This window comes from Eleutherodactylus coqui, chromosome 13 (assembly GCF_035609145.1).
Source record: "Eleutherodactylus coqui strain aEleCoq1 chromosome 13, aEleCoq1.hap1, whole genome shotgun sequence".
Taxonomy (NCBI): domain Eukaryota; kingdom Metazoa; phylum Chordata; class Amphibia; order Anura; family Eleutherodactylidae; genus Eleutherodactylus; species Eleutherodactylus coqui.
In genome coordinates, this window is record NC_089849.1 from 70,524,085 (window position 1) to 70,544,941 (window position 20,857).

The window sequence follows — 20,857 nt, forward strand, 5'->3', positions numbered from 1 at the left end:
ATGATATTTCCATCCAAAAAAGGTCAAATCGTGAGGATCCAAAGCCGCCTGAAGAAATCTTTGAACAAACAAGAGAAAAGTCATGAAGAATCAGCTAGCGGGTACTCAGGTGCGGACATAAGGGTTAACATTAGAGATGAGCGAGTATACTCACTAAGGGCAATTGCTCGAGCGAGCATTGCCTTTAGCGAGTATCTCCCCCGCTCGAGACGGAAGGTTCGGGTGCTGGCGGCGGGCAGGGAGCTGTGGGGGAGAGCGGGGCGGAACGGAGGGGAGATCCCTCTCTCCCTCCTGCTGACAGCCGCTACTCACCGCTCCCCCGCACCGGCACCCGAATCTTCCGTCTCGAGCGGGGAGATACTCGCTAAAGGCAATGCTCGCTCGAGCAATTGCCTTTAGCGAGTATACTCGCTCATCTCTAGTTAACATCATTTCTTCCTGTTGGTCATTAAAAGGTATCATATCTAGAAGAATATTTTGTTTCTCTAAAGGGCTCTTTCCCACAAGCGTTTATCGGCCGCTGTTTTTACAGCCAGCCAATACACGCTACGATCTGATGCATTGCATTCCAATGCATCACAGCACTTGGCTGTATTTCCGCGGCGTAAAAGCGCCCGGACAGTCAATATAGCGCTGTGCGCTTTCACGCTGGGCCGAAAAGATAGTCCTGGAACTATCTTTCTGTCCGGAATATGTCGGCCGCTGCATGGGCTCTTATGGAAGCCAATGACAGCGGCCGAAGAAGGGAGGTTGGGAGGGAGTTTAGCAGCATGACTGCTAAACTCCCTTCCTCTTCTCTCTTCCATATATGCGCCGAGGCTCATTCCGTCTGTACAGGCGCACAAACGTTAAATTTGCGCACCCGTTCATGCGTTTTTACAGCGTCGGCGGGCGCACGTATGGAAATGCATACGACGGTGTGCAAGAGGCCTTAGGTGGTATTCACATGAACCAGTGTGATATAGATCCGAGATAATCAAACCTACCTTGCACTCTATTTAACTGGGTTTTTCCTGCACTTGCGATGCTTTTTTGCATAAAAACCGCATTGCATCTATGTGCATTAGATCTTCACGCACATAAAGAAAATTGCATGAGGAATAAGCAAAAGGAGCTGCAGCGGTACCACAACCTGCATCCATTCGGCGGGGAGTCACCATATGGGGCGGGACGCTGTACATCAGCAGCAAGATCAGCCTCCTTTCCAAGGCCGAGATCCGCTATGAGGGCATCCTGTACACCATCGACACCGAGAACTACACTATGGCCCTGGCCAAAGTCTGCTCCTTCGGAACAGAAGATCGACCTACAGACCGGCTTATCCCACCTCAAGATGAAGTGTTTGAGTATATCATATTAAGAGAGAGTGATATTAAGGACCTTACTGTGTGCAAACTCCGCAAACCACAGTGCACCTTGCCTCAAGACCCTGCAATAGTCCAGTCATCTTTAGGATCCTCTGCAGTATCTTCGTTCCAAACCGTAAGCTCCTCTGCTCCATTCAGCAGGATGCCAGCATATAGCCAATTAAGGGGTGCCCACCCACTAGCGTTTTTTTTCACTGCGAAATTCGCAGGTTTTTTTTTTCTGCAGGGGGTCTATGGGACTTGTAATGTAAAAATCGCGATTTACCGCGATATCGCGATTTTGCGCGATCGCGATTTTAGCTTTGCATGTCCCATAGCCCAAAGACCCCTGCAGAAAAAAAAAAACGCTGCGAATTTCGCAGTAAAAAAACGCTAGTGGGTGGGCACCCTTAGCTTGAGTCCTCCCGTGCCCCCGGAGTTTATATCTGTTGGAGTTGGAAACTCCTTGACCTCATTTGGTGCCGACAGTACCACAGCTGCTCCTTTACCCCCAACCACCTCTGTGGGCGCGTCATTCAATCAAGAGGTGAGGGCTCTAAAATCACAGTTATCTCAAGGAAGAACAAGCCCTTTGCTAGATTCCTTACGGAAGAGCCCAACACTTGAGCAAGATGTTCAGACTACGTCCGCTACCCAGGCACATGTGGCAACAGGTAGAAAAAGCCCTGCAGCTTCCAGATCTCTGCCATCTACAAGCCAAAAGACATTGGAGAATGCAAAGCGAAGTAAAGTGGACGCACACAAAACTTCAAGGCCTGATACAGACCTGCTCAGGAACGACAGACAACCCCAACAAGAGACATGCCAGTACTGTAGGTGCACCTCAGCTCAGGAGAGGGGGTCGTGGTGGTCATCGGGGAGGCCGAGGTAGATTTAAGAGACAGCCCCATGAAGTTTGAAAAAGACTTTGAAAGTGCTATTGGGTATGTGTATGGGTTTCCATGGTGGCAGAGGCTATGGAGGTGACAAGAGAGGTGGACCTACAGGAGGCAAATATGGGGCCCCATGAGGTTTCCGTGGTGGATACAGAGGAGGACGTGGAGGAAGAGAGTTGGCAGACTATGAATACAGGAAAGATATCAAGATGGTCGCTTACTCTGGGACGGAGGGTGTTTGTTTTTTTTATTCTGTCACAGTCCGGAGAACTTGCCTTTTGTGAAGAATGACACTTATCTTGCTGTATATTTTGTCACCAGCACTGGTGGTTCTGATTCTTATGAAGCTTCTTCAGTGCACTGGGGTCCTGCCACCAGAAACACTTCGACTTTTTTTTAATCTTTTTAACATGCGGAAGTCCCTGCAACACTAAAGGACTTGAATGGTGGACAGGAAAAAAACAAAGTCTTTACATTTTTTACGCATTAACCCTTTCTAATCCAGTTTGTATCCTGGTTTTCCTAGGGGGCTTACTCTTTTTCTACCATTATACAACGGCGCTATCTGCTGGCTAAAGCCAGTACTGCATGAGGTGTCACGTTAGGCTTCAACAGCAGAGAGGCTGGCAATATACAGTAAGAGAACCCCGACAGATGTCTTTCAACATCGGAGCTGTACAGCCTTAAATCATCATGTCTTCAGAGGTCAGAGAGTGGATTGGAAAGGGTTAAACCTATTTGAACTAGAAGATTGACATTGTTTCAGTTTGGACAGTCGGACATGCAGGTGTCTGACTTCTCTTTTTGCAAAGAATTTTTTTTCCCTTGCTGCAAAAATAATTGGGAATGCCGTTCATTCTGTGGGGTTTAATATCCTGAAGTTTAGTTTTTTTTTAATATTATTGTATAAAGGGGATGACCCTTCCCCCTAAGGGCTTATTCAGACGACCGTATATCGGCAGGGTTTTCACACCAAGCCGATATACGGTGTCCTCGTCTGCAGGGGGGAAAGGATGGAAGAGCCAGGAGCAGGCACTGAGCTCCTGCCCTCTCTCCACCCCCTACCACTATTTGCAATAGGAGGGGGCGGGAGGAGGGTGGAGCTAAGTGACTGCGCTTAGCCCCACCCCCATCCCACCCCTCCCATTGAAAATAGTGGCGAGGGCAGGGAAGGGGCGGGGAGCTCAGTTTCTGCTCCTGCCTCCCCCCCTACTCGCAGACAAGGACACCGAATATTGTCTCAGCGTGAAAATGCAGCCGATATATGGTCGTCTGAATAAGCCCTTACAGGGTCTCCAACTCTTGACAGCAGCACATTTAGTTGGATATAGTACAAGACAACAAATCTTAGGCAAAGTCCCTTTTTATATAGTTGTGACATTGAGTTCATCCCACTGCCAAAGAAACCCCAAAGTTGTGTATAGCTGTAAAAACAAAAAAAAACTTTGCATGCGGCGCATCTAGTGGCTTGTACACCATCTCATCCTGGGCCAACATTGCTTTCCTTGCCTTCTATCTGATGCTTCCATTACATGTAAAAGTTTATTTTTCTTTTATACGTGGAAATAAAATGCATATTTTGTAAAAAAAATAGCAAGTGCTTTCACTAGTTAAAATGGTAAAAATTGCATTGTTCTTGCATGCAAATCCCTTGGTGTGTAAGTGCGATGTGATTTTGTTTTTCTTTCATGTTCCCATAGGCAATAATGGGCGATTCTTGAGGAAGAATAGCCCAAAAATGGCACACAGTGATTTTTCTAACTTGGACCACCAGTCTAAGAGGAAAATCGCTTATATGAACAGAAGTTGATAGGTTTATTTCTGGTGTGAATTACCACTTGAGCCTGAACATTGCCCATGTGAATACACCCCAACAGAGCAATAAGGTTGTTTTACACTAGAGGGAGACACAGTCCACAATATATTCTAAAGAGAAATAAAAGTAAATGAAAAAAAGTGCAGTGTGTATAGCAGGCGACACTAGATTATCACAAACTGGGCATTTCAGTTACCCCCACACATCAGTGAATTGGCACGTTATATAGCACTGGTCACTATTAGCTGGGTGCTTCCTATCACAGAACGCCAATTATTAAATTACCTGATGGGTGTGTGTTTGCAATTGGTGAATTATTTAGGCCAGAGCCCTGATAATGTGCTGCTCACACAGGTTCAGGGGTTTGGAGTCCTTTAGCTGGGACATTTGGATATGATTGACAGGTTTTCAGTTTCTAGAGCTTCTTTCGGGTTCCGTGTAATGGGCACCAGGGCTACAACGCTGGACAGGAAGCCGCAGGGATAAGTGACTATTCAACTTCTCTTCATTTTAAGCCTGTTTAACCTTTTTTTATGTCCCAGAAAATCCCTTTAAAGGTAAAGAAAGTAAAAATAAAAACAAAACACCCAAATGAAAAGAACATAAAAAAAATATATATTATATAAATAAAAGACGGACGTAAAGGTTATGAACATCTTTGGAAGCATTTTTTTTCCCTAAATGCATGTGTTTTTGAATTGCAATTCATTTTGCAATAGGGTTCACTTAAACATTTTGCACCATTTTGGCTCCTGCAGCTTTTACATATCACTGTGTGCAGTAGCTGCAGACTGACTCTGTCTTCAGATCCCTAAGGGCCCTTTCACACGGGATGACCAGTCAGACGCAGAGCGCCTAAGAAGCTGTGCTTTTACACAGGAACCATCATCACGCAGTGAATGGAGGTGGGCATTGGAGCTCAGTGAATCATCCTAGCCTGCCTGCCTCTACTCACAGTAAACAGGCAGTTGTTCATATACGAACGACTGCCTGTTCACATGGGCTGATTATCATTCAATTTTTATGCATGCAGGAAATTAACGATGAATGAAGAGCAAACAAATTTTCGTTCGTCATTTGGTCGGCGCATGCATTCACACCGAATGAGTCATTCAGATTCTCGCTAGATCGTGGGAATCTGAACAATTATCGGTCCGGGCAAAAAGGGCTCTTAAGGTGCTTTTACATGTGACTATTGCTTGTTTGCTCAGGCAGTCATTCTAGAAACAAAGATAAATTGTTTATTTTTTTAACAGGATGGTTACATTGTTCAGTTCACTGTATGAATGAATGAGAAAAACTGAACGATCGCTTCACACAAAAAATGGTTCCGTTTTTCACAGATCACAATCACACTTGGGTCCTCCTGCACACGGGCGGGATTCCCATAGCGGGGATTGACCCTGTGAACTGCCCGTGAAGCCAGCTTAACTCTCTGCCATCTTCTTCCCTGCTGCTGATGTGCCGGCCGGCGTATATGCACAGTACAGAGGATGCTGCGCCGTCGCTATGGCTATGACGCGGCTGCCACAACCATTCTGCAATGATGATTGCAGAATGGCTGTGGGATGGACGGCTTCCATTGACTTCAATGTATGCCGCCATGCATAGCTTGCACAAAATCGCAGCATGCTGTGATTTCTTCCCGTGAGCAGAAAATCGCAATAGATTTCCGGCTTATGGGCAGGAAATCGCATTTTCTCATAGCATGCTATAGGCTGGATTTGCTGCAGAATCTGGAGGCGCAATCCCACCCCGGATTTCGCAATGCAAATCCGCCTGTGTGCAGGAGGCTTTATTCTTATTTAGACGGGTAAGTGCTGCAGAGTTTTTGGTGGATGGTCCTGGCCATACATTAGACTTTGGGTTTATTGATCATATTCACATATTAGCAGAGGCGTAACTTGAAGCTTCTGGGCCCCAATGCAAAACCTGTAACAGGGCCCCCAATTATAATGCTTTATTCATAGTACTGCGCTCCCTATATGGAGAAGAGAGGCCTTATGGGCCCCCTAAGGCTTCTGGGCCCGGGTGCAACCGCATCCCCTGCACCCTCTATAGTTACGCCCCTGCATATTAGGATAGCTCCATCTTCCACACCTTCCCAGCATGTAAAGACACCCCATTTGTACAATGTGTCTTTCTATTTGCCTTTAGTGTATTATTTGGCCTTTGTTCTTTTCAGCCCTGATGACACAAAAACATACATTATCGTTGACACATTAAATGCTGTTTCTTGTTTCCAAACAAATACGAAGAGATTAAAGTGACACAGAATCTACAATATGAAGCTGCTAACATGCAGCACTAGATAACAAGGGAAACAATGGTGATAAAGCTGCTAACCGCACATGAAAGGAGCCCTAGTGACTCTTCTGGCGGTATACCAGACACACCCTAACGTCACTGCAGCTTTCAACAGCAGTTTGGAAATGACATATTTTGATCTTTTCTTGCCAAAAAACGTACATATAGCTGGCTTTTATTTTGTGTGACCTTCCTAAGATTCAGAATGATATAGAGGAGTAATTGGGAGACCTAAAAGGGTTATTCAGAGGGGAAAAAATGAAACTGCTTAGAATGCTATGAAATCCTTAAAAAAAACAGTCACAGCTCATTTGATCCTCTGTGGCTCCCATCCCGATGCCACTAAATCCCCCGTTGCTTTCTAACTCCTGCTATAACCAGTAATCGCCTGCAGCAGTCATATGTATTGGGATGTCATTGCTGCAGCAGGAAGTAAAGAGTATGACTTTTTTCTATATACAACATTCTGAGTAGTTTCCTTTTTGGTTCTCCAGATCTTTTTAACGCATATGCAGACTTTAAGATAACTTTTCAGAAGAGGAATACATCTATATCTGGCCATTTTAGAGCCTTGTGTTAAGGCAGCAGTATGCAGTCCTAAGCTCTCACTCACGACCTGTAGGTTGCAAGTTCAATCCCTGTTTGGTTCAAGTAGCTGGCTCGAGGTTGACTCAACCCTCCATCCTTCCAAGGTTGCAGGATTCATCTCTATACTCACCATATCAGTAAAAACTGACAAATAGATTGTGAGAGAAGCCATAGTGTTTGCTGTACACCATGTTGTTCTCCATTCCATTTTGTAACTTATTTTACGCACATATCTTGGCACATGAACAGGACCATCAGAGGTTTACAACGTTACTAAGGCCTCAAGAAGAAAAGCTGCGATTGACCTTCGCTCATACAAGTGTGTACTCAGGAGAAGACGGCGTGATTGAAGCTGGGCTTTGTTTAGAAATGTACCCACGTTGTATGACCAGTCTGCTTAGCAAATGGTAAAACAGATGATAGAGAGTTCTTCATCTGATTCTATATAAAATATACACACAAATATATTTAACTATGTAAGCCTTAACTAAGCACAGTAACTGATTGATTATTGGCAAACATTACCAGCGTGCAAACTCAGGAATGCTTATAGATTAACAAATTTACGATTTCAGAGACAGTTAGCAAACAGCACATACTAAGTTTTAGTAACCAATAATAAAGAATCGTAATACGTTATGCATATGTATTTCAGGTGCCCTCTAGCCTCGCTTTCAATGTATTTGTCTAAAAGGGCCTATAAATAATTCTGCTTGTTAACAAATAAACAGAATCATTCGGGATTACACAAGTACTGTGTCACCTGTCACTGATTCTCAGAGTGGCTTGCACTTAACCCTTGATTTGGAACACAAGAATATACCTGTATCACTGCATTGCACTGTCAGAGACTAGCTAATGTGATGTCTTCCATACACTGCACACAGAGAAAAGGAGATCCTGTTCGAGAAGTGGATATCCTACTTCAACATCTCACTGTAGCACACCCTGTGAAGCAGCATCAGCATGGAGGACATGGAGTTACGAGCATTAGACAGTTAAAAAACTCACTAGAACTATCAGCAATAACATCTCTGTCTCTCTCATTCTGCATCTCCCTCTGCCCATCCTCTCTCCATGGGTAGCATGTAACCTGATCCCTCAATGAGCAGAAAATTCGTCAAGGTTTCTCAAGAAGGATTTTTGCAGTGAGAGTGAAAGTGCTGGAGGCAGGGCGAAGAGCAGAGGAGTCCGGTAACTGGAGAAAAGGGCATTTTTCTTGAGTAAAGTATATTACAAAGTTTCTGATATTCAATTGTACTGTTGATTTATATAAATTTTGTATCAGGACCGGCGGCTCTCGGGGTCTCCGTGCTTTCACCGCCGGTCCTGGCAACCGGGCTGCAGGGGTACGAGGCAGGGGAACTCCGGTCTTTGTGACCTCCCCTGGCCGTAGGTATCCTGGATGCCGGCGGGTTGCTAGGGGCACAGCGGGTGCCACCCCACACCGTGTCCCATTGCCATGACACCCGGGTGGCTAGGCTGTCTGTTGGTTATGCTTCTGCTGGGGGGCTGGTTCTCCCGGCGCCCCGTGACTGGTTCCTGTGGTTGTCAGGACTCTCCGCCCCAGTCAGCTGCTGGGGTGGGAGTTCTGACAGCATTTAAACGCCTCTGTTACCTCCTGTCTTTACCAGTGTTTGTTTGTTTTTCTGCAGCACTCGCGTTCCTTGTTTTTGACTGAATTCCAGATTGACTACTGCGTGTATCCTGACCTTGCCTTTGCCTGACCCCTTGTACTGTGTACCCTCCTGTTGCCAGCCCGAATTTCTTGACCAGCCTTTGTGTTGTTTGTCTCAGTGTTTGTAACCACTCCTGCCGCGCATCCCTAGAGGAGTGTAGGGACCATCGCCCAGTTGTGGCCCTGGGGGTTAGCCCAGGGGAGCAAGTAGGTAGGGACAGGTGTTGCGGTCAGGTCCCAGGGACTTCCTGTACCCGGACTGCAGTCCTTGACATTTTGTTGAAGGTGCATTGCTTATTTAAAGCATACCTGTCATTTTAGATGACTTTTCAGAATAAGCTTTCATGTGTGCAGTTCTGGGCATCAGATAACTTGTATATGGAATTTTTCACCAATCTTCCCCACTGCAGGCTCAATCTATAATTGTTAAGTTTTTCCTGAGCTACTTGATGGAAACTAGCACCTGTGATGTCACCCTTAGGCTAATTTTATACACCGTGTAAAAATTATGTTGTAAATCTGAACATGATTTTCATATTGAAATTGTATCTCTCTCCTTTCCATAGACTTCTATGGGCAGCAGCTGTAGCCTGCTCACTCAGTGACGCTGATACTCCTTCTCTTCTCTGCCTCTCTCAAGATGGGTTTTTAACAGTGAATTGAGAGTGAGTGATCAGTACAAGTTAAACAAGAAGTGTCTGATAAATGAAGAAAGAGGTTTTTCTGTAATAAGATATATTACAAAGTTTCTAATCTTTGCTTGTACTATTGATTTATGCAAATTTTGTTGAAAAGACAGAGACCCTTTGACCAAAAAGAACAATCTGCTGATGTGTGTAAAAGGGCAGCCAGAGTGTCCCCAATGTCTATGAACAATTACCGTTCATCTTTTGGTCGCATTTATGAAGACTGAATGATTATCGTTAGCTTTATCTCATTTGCACACGATAATTGTTCCATATAAAAGCACCCTTACTCCCCCTTGCCTGTTGGAAACACATGGATGCTTGGCTGAGCCGAGAATGGGGGAGTCGAAAGAGATAGCGGTCGGCCAAACTAGTGATCTGCCAACAGCTATTGAAGGTGTCATCAGAAAGTAACCTATTCTATAAATCATATTTTTGTGTGAAACATATTTAAGAATGTTTGATTTTTTTTTTTCATTTTGAGTTACAATTGATATATTTCTTAAAAACCCTGCATTTTTCACACTGATCAGTGGAGTTGGCCTTCAATCTGTATTGCAACACATGGTACGTTTCACACCCAAATCCACGCGGCTACTTGCAGATTTTGATACAAAATTAAAAATGGCTTCAATCTGCTTACAATTTCACATCAATATCAGCAGTTAGCCCTGCAGGCTTTGGTGCAGAAGCATGCGGTGGGAGCTTAAGCTGCATCTTGCGGTGTGTCCGGACAGAATAATGCCACCAGTATGAAAGCACCCTTTCATGGGAGGACTTTCTGACACTTAAGCACCTGCCAGCCCTCCCAATTATTATTTCTCTTGTGCTTTTACACAGGAGCGATAACCATTCACTGAATGAAGGGGGAGCAACTGGACATCTTTTATGAGTAAACAGGCAATATGACGTACCCTTACGTCATAGGGATAGCAGCGGGAGCCGGCTGTCAGTGATAGCCGGCCTCCCGCTGCAGCAGCGGGGGTGCATTGGAGATGCGCCCCCCCCCCCCCCCCCCGCTGTTAACCCTTTCCCTGCCACGATCTATGGGAAGGGTTCACAGAGGGAGCACACTCCCTCTGTGAAGTTGCCGGGCTCTTGCGATATAATCGCTGAGAGCCTGGCCTGTTGCCATGGCAACAGGACGCCAAATACCGGCTTTCTTGTTGCCAGAGCCTATGATCGTTGTATAAGCGATAAGGCATGGGAGGACAGAACTCCTGCCATGCCTTATCACAGCGATCATCAGTGCTGTGCTTTAAGTCCCCCAGAGGGACATGGATGGTGTAAAAAAAATAAAATAATAAAAATGTAAAAAAAATATGTAAAAAAACACCTTTTTTTTGCTTTTTCTCATATAAGCATAAAAAAAGGTAAAAATAATTAAAATGGCACATATTTGGTATCAACGCGTCCGTAACGATGTGTACAATAAGTTGAATGTGCTTTTTAGTTTGCATGACAAAAAGCGTTAAAAAAAACGCAAAAAACAGAGGCAAAATGCTAATTTTTAGCATTTTGCCTCCCAAAAAATGCAATAAAAGTGATCAAAAAAGCCGTATATTCTCCAAAATGGCACCAATAAAAACTACAGCTCGTCTTGCAAAAAATAAGCCCTCACAGAGCTCCGTACATAGAAAAATAAAAAAGTTACAGGACTTTGAATGCAACGATTTAGAAAAAAAAAAGGATTTCCAAAAAAAGGGTTTTTATTGCAGAAAAGTGGAAAAACCTAAAAAAAAGTATAAGAATTTTGGTATCGTTGTAACCGTACCGGCCCGCAGAAAAAATGGATTGTGTCATTTATGCTGCAGGATTAACGCTGTAAAAAAAAAATCTATGGCAGAATTGATGCGTTTTCTCCCTCTGTTATCATAAAAAAATAATAAAAGTTTTACAATATAGTCAATGTACCCAAAAATGGCACCATCAAAAACTACAGTTCACCACACAAAAAACAAGCCTTATACGGCCGCATCGACAGAAAAGTAAAAAAGTTATGGCTTTTGAAAAATGGAGATAAAAATCTGCAAAAAATCGTTGCGTCCTTAAGCCTAAATAGGCCATGTCCTTAAGGGGTTAAAAGATCACATCCTGATCAGTAGAGAAAACTTTTCAGCCCTCATCACACTAATATCACAGGCAGGATTACACTGACAGGTAACACCTCGTATATGTAGATAACACAGGATCCACCATTCACAATGGATGCTAAACTGCAACTATCTACTCCCTCCCAGTAAAATGATCTCTACACACGTCACAGAGCATGTCTAGAACAGTCTCCATACAAGTCAATAGGTCTCCTCCTGTCCATTGTGTGAATGGCCCATGAAGCTGCTGTAAAGCATCTCTAAATGCTATTAAATGTAGCTCAGGAAAGATGGCCACCCCCATAGTCATGTACAGACAGCAGAAAAATAAAGTCCTACTATCAGAAAATAAAACATCTAGGTAACACCTTCTGTTTAAACTTCGTAATCCCTGTAAATAGCTATCACAATATTAACACTTAGAAGCAGGCTATACAGTGAAGCTCAAATAGTCCTGACTATATCTAGTGTATATCTACTATATATATCTAGTGTATATCTACTGATAAGCTACAGTATAACAAGCAAGCATGAATGCACAAGCAGATGTCCCCTGCTGTGGCCTGACAATGAGTATCAGCTCTTTCCACTTGCACTTCAAAGTTAGTTTACTTCTAAATTAGTCTACTTGCACAGGAACTTTTTAAAAGTTGTGCCCGAGATTCTTGGTTGCAACTCGCATCGGACAGCACATGGACCACTGTCTGTGTTCTGGTCAATGGGAGAGACACCGCACTAGAGATGAGCGAGCGTACTCGGTTCGGGTGTTTTTGCACTCGAGCAGCGCTTTTCCGAGTAACTGACTACTCGGACGAAAAGATTCGGGGGGCGCCGGGGGTGAGCGGGGGGTTGCAGAGGGGAGTGAGGGGGGAGGGGAGAGAGAGCTCCCCCTGTTCCCCACTGCTACCCCCCCACTCCACCACGCCGCCCCCCGAATCTTTTCGTCCGAGTAGTCAGTTACTCGAAAAAAGCGGTGCTCGAGTGCAAAAACACCCGAACCGAGTACGCTCGCTCATCTCTACACAGCACATTTGCGGCAAAAATTCTTGCCTCTAAACCCGCACCATTTGGTGCTGGTTTTGAAGCGGGTTTTATTGCGAATTCCTGTACAGAATTCACCCCTTCACTGAGAGGGGATGAATTTCGCAGCAGAGACAGCAACATAATTGGCATGTTGCGAATTTTAACTTCCTGCCGCAAGTCAGTTTTCGCACAGGTTTTGTGCGGGTTATTTCCACAGCAGGTGGATACGATTTTCAAAATCACATCCACTTTGCTGCGACTGTAAATGCAGAATTTCCGTGAGGAGGGTGCGCACAGAAATCCCACGGCAATTCCGTTCTATGTGAACCCAGCCTAAGGCTTCATTCACACAGACCGTGAAAATGCGACTGATATATGCAACCCATCTGATGCATTAGTTTCCAATGCATGTGTTCAGATGGGTGATTTTTCCGCTGTGTAAAAGCGCCCTGCCGGTCAAGATAGCGCATATGGTGCGCATTCCAGCTGGGCGCATTTACGCCAGCCAGAAAAGATAGTTCCAGAACTATAGAGGATGCAGGGGATGCGGTTGCACCCGGGCCCAGGAGCCTAAGGGGGCCCATAAGGCCTCTCTTCTGCATATAGGGAACCCAGTACTATGAATAAAGCATTATAGTTAGGGGCCCTGTTACAAGTTTTGCATCGGGGCCCGGAGCTTCAAGTTACGCCTCTGATCATTGGCATCCAAAGTGGCAGCTTTCATAATCCAACAATGAGGTCTGAGAGCTTCAGACCTCCATGTGAAATCCACTCTGGGTTGGCACATGTGGATTTGCCTCATTAACTGGAGCTAAATCCTTGTGCAGATCCGTATTAAAATCAGCAGCAGAACTCCAAGGCTCAGACTCTGAGTTCTGCCATGGATTAAACTGTCAGATCCATGTCGGGAAAATCTGTTTGAACGTGCCCTCAGGTCTCATTCATACTTGCGTATGCCTCTGATATGATTACTATTGTACAGCAAGATTATAGGAGCCAAACATTGGAAATATCAAAACCGCTGGATCCGATGCATGCCATTAACTATGGGGATATCCTGGCTTCTGGCAGGCTAACTGAAATTTTCTCAAAGCAAATGATGCAACATGTTACATTATTTCATAAAGTGGTAGAGTTGGAAGGGACCTCCAGGGTCATCGGGTCCAACCCCCTGCTCAGTGCAGAATCACTAAATTATCCCAGACAGATATTTGTCCAGCCTTTGTTTGAACACTTTCATTGTAGAAGAACTCACCACCTCCCATGGTAACCTGTTCCACTCACTGATCCCCTCACTGTCAGAAAGTTTTTTCTAATATCTAATCTGTGTCTCCTCCTTGCAGTTTCATCCCATTGCTTCTAGTCTTTCCTTGTACAAATGAGAATATAGAGAAATAAAAAAAATTAAAGAACTTAATGCGCTTTTGCTGTGCTGAAGTTGCAGTGAAGCATTGCAATTGTGACACTGATCATCCAAAAATGAATATATGCAGGGGAATCTCTCATACAAGAGTGCTTAATCCCTAAATCCAAAGGATCCGGCTGGACAATCACTGATAATAGCCAATAGGCACTTTTTTAATTTTTTGCAAGAATTCAACTAAAATTACAATACAAAATACAAGGAAGTCCAGTATAATGCAACGCGTTTTGGCGTATAATAAACCCCTTTCTCAAGCATATAGAACAGATATAAACCCCCATATATATGATAATAGGTAATGGCTGATTTACTTGTGAGAATAGGGCTGATCCCTCTGCACAGTGACAGCCCTTCAGATATTTGTAGACAGCTATTAAGTCTCCTCTCAGCCTCCTCTTTTGCAAGCTAAACATTCCCAGATCTTTTTACTGTTCCTCATAGGACATGATTTGCAGACCGCTCACCATCTTGGTAACTCTTCTCTGAACTTGCTTCAGTTTGTATATGTCTTTTTTAAATTTGGGTGCCCAGAACTGGACACAGTATTCCAGATGAGGTCTGACTAAGAAGGAGTAGAGGGGGATAATTACCTCATGTAATCTAGACTCTATGATTCTCTTAATACATCCCAGAATTGTGTTTGCCTTTTTTGCTGCTGCATCACACTGTTGACTCATGTTCAGTCTGTGATCTACTTGGGGTTATGGATTCATTTTCTAGTCAGTTCTGTAGTCTTAGTGATGCTGTCACATGGATCTAGCTCAAAAACTGCTTAGAGGAGGATAGAGGTATAGCGGCCTGGTACAACATGGCCCCTCCTCAAAAGTGTGTATGCTCAGTGTTGTTTTGTCAGTGTCCTTCGTGTTGTGTGATTGAGGTGTATTGCCTATCTGCAGCACTGAAAGGGACTGTCTGGAAAATGTATCTGTTTGTTTGTCATATGACTTGGTGTGATATATGTGATTGCAAGATGTGCAAGAGGTGATTCTGCTCTGGGCTTGCAAGAAGAGTGTTTTCTGGGGAGATCTGCAAGAGGACCACACAGGCACCTTCAGCCTGTGTGGCCCAGAATGGAAGAGGCTGAAAGAAATACACAGCCTGCCCTGGGCCTGTTGTACCCAGAAGATATGAAAGGACTCCTTCCATACTAAGGCTGGGTTCACACAGGGCGGATTTGCCGCGCGGAATTTCGCCACGGCAAATCCGCCCGCGGACGCTAATCTCGGGATTAGCCAGCCATGTGGACGAGATTTCTCAGAAATCTCGTCCACATGGGACGGCCAATCCGCTGCGGCAAGTCCGGCTGAAACCGCGGCTGCGGCCGCTGCAGCCGCAGTTTCAAAAGATGCAGCATGTCTATTTACTTTTCTTTTTTGTTTACTTTCGTCGCAGCCGCGCTCTCCTCTATGGAGCGCCGGCCGCAATGGAAAAGCGAGCGGCCGGGCCGCTTCAAAGCTGCCGCGGCTTTTTCCGCGGCGGTTCTCCCGGCGGAAATCTCGTGGTTTTTGCTGCGGCCAAACCGCGAGACTTCCGACGGGAATACGCCCTGTGTGAACCCAGCCAGAGAGAGAAAGTGAGGAACTGCCATGCAGCCCACCTGGTTTTATTAAATGTGAGTGTTGACCGGTAGAGTGTTGGAGAGAAGAGAGTGTGTTGCTGAGATCAGGACCCACAGATAACGAGACTGTGGTTTCTCTTGTATACCCGTGAGTCCACTCTGTCACACCACTTTGACGTTTTTGCACTATTTTCCTGCTGGCACGTATATTGAAGTTGTAATCAAGTTATCTCAAGTAAAGCGACCAGTAGCCTGTCCGTTTCCGGAGGCTGTGTCTTAAAAGAATCCTGTGTGTGTCTGGATTTACTCCGACAACTAAGAATTCCCCCACGGAGGCCGCACCAGGGTGAGTTTACTCCACCATTCAGGAATTCCCCCACGGCAGAAGGAACAGTGGTGTCACACGTGACACAAAACAGAACTAAGGTAATCCAGTATTCGGTTCTCTGTTTATTAACCTGCCCTCAGCCCTTGAACGTGTCACCGGTTACCCTCTGGGTGGGAGACGATAGAGCCACCATGACAAGGCCCAAACTCTACCCCACTGTCTCCTAGGCCGTGTCCCGCTCCTCGGGCGCTGTACAGTACACTGTACTTTTTTCACAGTTACTGATGATGCTTATAGGCTCCTGTCGCACAATTATAATAGAGAAGATCACAGCTCATCCTCCTGACTGTATAATTGTGTTCTGGAGCACATGTAGATGAATATAGAAAATAAGGATAAACTGTTCCCCCTGGAGGCAAAAGTGGTATAGAATTACCAAATGCTGGGCGGATTCATCGATTGAAAGTGAAAGTAAAAAAATCTCACCATCAAAATGGTGTCTGACAAGCATCAGACAGGAGGCTGCACTGCATGAAAGTGACTGAAATAGACAAAGGAGACTCAGATGGTAAACTCCATGGAATAATCTTTTATAATTTATATTCTACCATATTTCACTGAAAACCCCTTCATCAATGTAAGGGCCCATGTACATAACAAAGCTGTATCCATAGACACTGTACAGCGGTATATGGACTTCTTATGGGTCTATATTATGGTCTTGTAGGCACTCCTTGTGCCTCCGTATGGCGAATCCATGAGGCAATCTATTCTCCTACCTCTGAAATATGGCAGGCATCAGGCGTGGGACAAGGGTAGGCTAAGTAGGCAGCTGGATAGCGCACCATTGAAGAGGTCATTATTTTTAATCCCTCTCTTAGCGCATTGGAGTAACTGATGGACACATTCTCTATATGGATGTTTTCACAGAGTGTGTTCATATTGTGGTTTTGTGGCAATTTTGTGAAATTCTCTCTAAAGAAAGCAATCTGACTGCACCGTGTGATTACACCCAGCCCTTCTGCTTGGATTTGATCCTGTTTTAGCAAAACGTAACAATAAAGGAGAAACAGAATTAGTTTACAAGACTATTTTTCTTCTATCTGCAGTGTGAGAGGACAGGACAAAGAGCTGCTGATAACACATAATACACTGCCTTGTATTATACCTGTGAAGCTAATGATTGTGTAACTACAGAGTGCATTGTCCCACATATTGTGTTTTATGTAAATGAGGCTACACCCTGACATACCTTTCATCCGTGTCGAAAAACCAACAATGAATTGCAGAAATGATCTAAGAGATACAACTGATGCAGTGCTGTACTACATTATAAGTCTTTACATCTCCGCTTAGCAGTCACTGATTAGGGATTTGCAGTATCTGTCTTCATAGGTAGATATTGAAGTGCTTTGCCATCTGCTACAAATGTGTACAGAGACTTAAGGCCCATTTAGACACAACGATGATCGCTCAAAAGCCATCTTTTGAGCGATAATCATTGCATGTAAATGTGCCCATCTTTCAGTTTTCTGATGAACAACGTAACTCAGTTCGACTTGAAATCCGTCATTCAGCAGAACAGCTAATAACATGGACCACACACTGTGTTCTGCCTGGGGAGAGCTGATAACAGCTGATTACATTGTCTTAGCTGTCAGCCCCGCCGGCAGAGCAAAGAGAGTTTATTCAGAGAACACACACTAAGGCCCATTTAGACACAACAATTCTCGCTCAAAATTCGCTCGAAGCCGTCTTTTGAGCAATAACCGTTGCGTCTTAATGCACGGACATCGTGCAGTTTTCGTTCCTCGCTCAATTCTAGTTTTCTAGAATTGAGCAATGAAGTCTTATCAGCGGTGCAGGCTATCACAGTCGGCAGCGCTGAAAAGATTCTTTTAGCTCGTGTCCTGCTGTGAACTACCACATCTTTTGAGCCATCATCTTTGTGTCTAAATGCAAAAGATTCGGCTGCCGGCGCGGGTGAGCAGTGAGTTGCGGGAGGGAGCGAGAGATCTCCCCCCCCCCCCCCCGTTCCTCCCCGCTCTCCCCCGCCGCTCCCCGCCCCCTGCCGACAGCCGAATCTTTTCTTCCGAGCGGGCAGGTACTCACTAAGGCCAATGCTCGCTCGAGTAATTGCCCTTAGAGAGTATGCTCGCTCATCTCTAATCTCCATACATCTTGGAAATTGTATGAATCTTAACCTTTCGGGGAGTCTGTCATCACTTTTAAGCCCCATTAACTATGTTTTAGGGCTTGAAGGTGGGGGAACAGGGAGCTGTGTTTCATACTCTCTTGGTCCCCCTTTCCTTCGCTGTGCTTAAACATAGTTGGTGCATGCACACAGTGTAACTTGCTCTCTGTGCACATCCCCATTCATCTCTATGGAAGAGTGCATACACATAGCCATCGGAAAATAGTCACTCTGTGCGCCAACTTTGCAGGGACACAGGCCTGGAACGGGGTACCCGGTGAGTATGAAACAGCTCACCAGACTCCCCCTTCCCTCATCTGTGAGCCCCATAACATGGTTTATGTGGCTCATAGGTGATGACAGGTTCCCTTTAAGTAAGTTGACAGATGTACGCCAAAAATTCAGCTCTGTATAGCATTGGGAAGCAAGGAACATTCTGCAAAATCTGTATGTGCAGAACTATAATGTGGGCATCTTCCTTCATGAGGATCAGTTCTGCTTTACTGAATGCAACTGTCAATACAGCTTATGCTTAAATTCAAATAAGGCACAGCAATCTTGGTGGTTTCAGTACACACAATGGCCCAAATGTATTAAGATGGAAATGTCATAAGCGTTTCTTCACATAAAGTTTGCTGAAGTGAGCAAGCCTTTTAATACATATGGCACTTATTTTGCTTGTCCGTGCTCCTACTCTATGCCAGTTATGAGCTGCTGTAGATTTGTACTGTAATGCATGGCAATATCTGGTGCATATTTTAGTACATCTGTTGTCCGTGGAGGTCATACCCCCTCCCGTTAAACCATGCTCACTTTTGTGAAAAGTGGTAAGTTCAGCGTAACTTCTAAAAAAAGTTTTACATTTTTGTATAAAAAAGGCACGCGCCAGAAAAAGCTGCCTTTATAAGCCTGATGACTAGCACAAGTGCCTTGATAAATGACCCCCCAATGAATTATCAAAGGGCTCACATGAGTGTGTGGTAAAACGCTGGGTTTCCCAGTCACGCATGACCCCTCTTGAAGAATTTAACCCTCTGTTGAAAGTGTCAAAAGCTGTTATAAATTTATATTCCCAAATTCTTTTGTGCCGCTGTGACTTGAAATTGCCTTTCAGTATAATAACTTTCATATCTTCTATGTTGTGTCCAAGACTAGCAAAGTGCTCGGCTACAGGGAATTCTGTCTTTCTCTGTTTAATTGTGTGGTGATCCGCGCTTGAAGTTTTTGATACTTTTTAACAACTTTTGACACTTTGAACATAGGGTGAAATTGGTTAAAGGGTTCATGTGTGACTGGGAAGTATGAGACATCTATAGCACAGATAACACTGGTGACCCCCTAACACTAATTCAGGGACCATAAAACCTTCACATCTTTATCAGTGACTATTTAAAGATGTTTGTATTTCTGTTGTGGTATTCTAAGTGCAAATTAATCACATTCATGTCTGTGCCGTGTCATAAGTATGTTTGTATAAATATGCATGCATCTTTGGATCTATTTCCTTTAAGTTGGAAAAAGAACCCTGCATAGGTCCGAAAGCTCGCATTAACAGCATGTATTTTTTTAAGCCACTAAAAGGTATCATATCTTCAAGATTACTTGAACAAATAAAGTTTACTTTCTTTTCAGGTTCTTCTTTGTCTCATAGAGACCATAACCAGCAAGACTAAGTCACTTCACACAGTCCCCCACCAGGATCTCAGCAGGTGTATTGGTATAAATCTGTCTTATGCCCTGCTCGAAAGGGCTCAGTCTCATGGCGGCAGCGGAGAAGAGTATTGTTTTTCTTTCTTCCTGTTCTCTGTATACCCCGCTGCCACCAATAACTTGGAAAACCCTCTTAACTGTCTTATGCCCTGCTTGAAGGGCTCAGTCTCCTTCCCACTGGCACCGCATCTCAAGGACCCTCTCTATCACAGTTCCGTGCATCTCAAGGGTTCTGTCTTTCCATCAGCTTCCGCCAGGAAAGTCATCCAGTAAGTAATTTCACTACAGGATACTCGGACCACTCCACAGGTCCTCTTACTATTAATGTAGAAGCCCCCCGACAGGTTTACGGTACATCATGAGTGACATCCCTTTCTGGTCGTTTATTGGCTGCAGCAGTCACGTGGGTAAGCAACCTACGTGACTGCTGCAGCACTTGAAAACCGGCGGACTGGGAAAGAGTGGCGTGGGAGAATGGCGGCAGTGGAGGAGAGTATTGTTTTTTTTTTCTTCCTGTCCTCTGTATACCCCGCTGCCACCAATAACTTGGAAAACCCTCTTAACTGTTGGTAAACACACTTTAGCATAAGGCTTTCCCCAGGCGTCCTCCACACCCAGGTACATCCATCTGAATAGCGGGATTCGTCACTCCATAGAATCTTCTTCCATTACTCAACTGTCCAATATTGAGGCTCCTTGCACTATTGTAGACGGGCTGATGCATCTTCATTGAGAGAACTCGAAAGACATTTGCAGGATGAATTGAGGGAAATACCAGCTGAAGTGTATCAGACGTTAGCAGAAACTGCGACAAGGAGAGTATCCAATGTCATTAGGGCCAAAGGAGCCCCACTAAGCATTAACATATAGAAAAAATACTACTTTTGATTCTTGCTCAGGTGTCCAATTACTTGGTAGGACAGTCTATATGTATTACAAGGACTTTTGGATCAAGTGTTAATGGGCTTGCTCCACCATATAATGTATCCAGTGCTGCTACACTTCTGTATTCAGTTGACTATTATTTAGTGGTCTACTATTAGGACCCCTCCACACAAGCACATGCAAAATGTGTGTGCGCAATAAGCAGAGAATAGAACCGTTGATTTCAATGGGGTCATTCATATTTCCTTTTTTTTTGCGTGTGCAAAAGGAATAGGACATGCTCCATTTTTCGGAACATTTACGTGGCAAAATCTCCATAGAAGTAT

At 44.5% G+C, this 20,857-nt stretch overlaps 1 pseudogene; it reads left to right on the forward strand.

Moving 5' to 3' along the window:
• Positions 1-19,919, forward strand: LOC136587395 (protein LSM14 homolog A-like; annotated as a pseudogene).
• Positions 19,920-20,857: the final 938 nt, after the last annotated feature.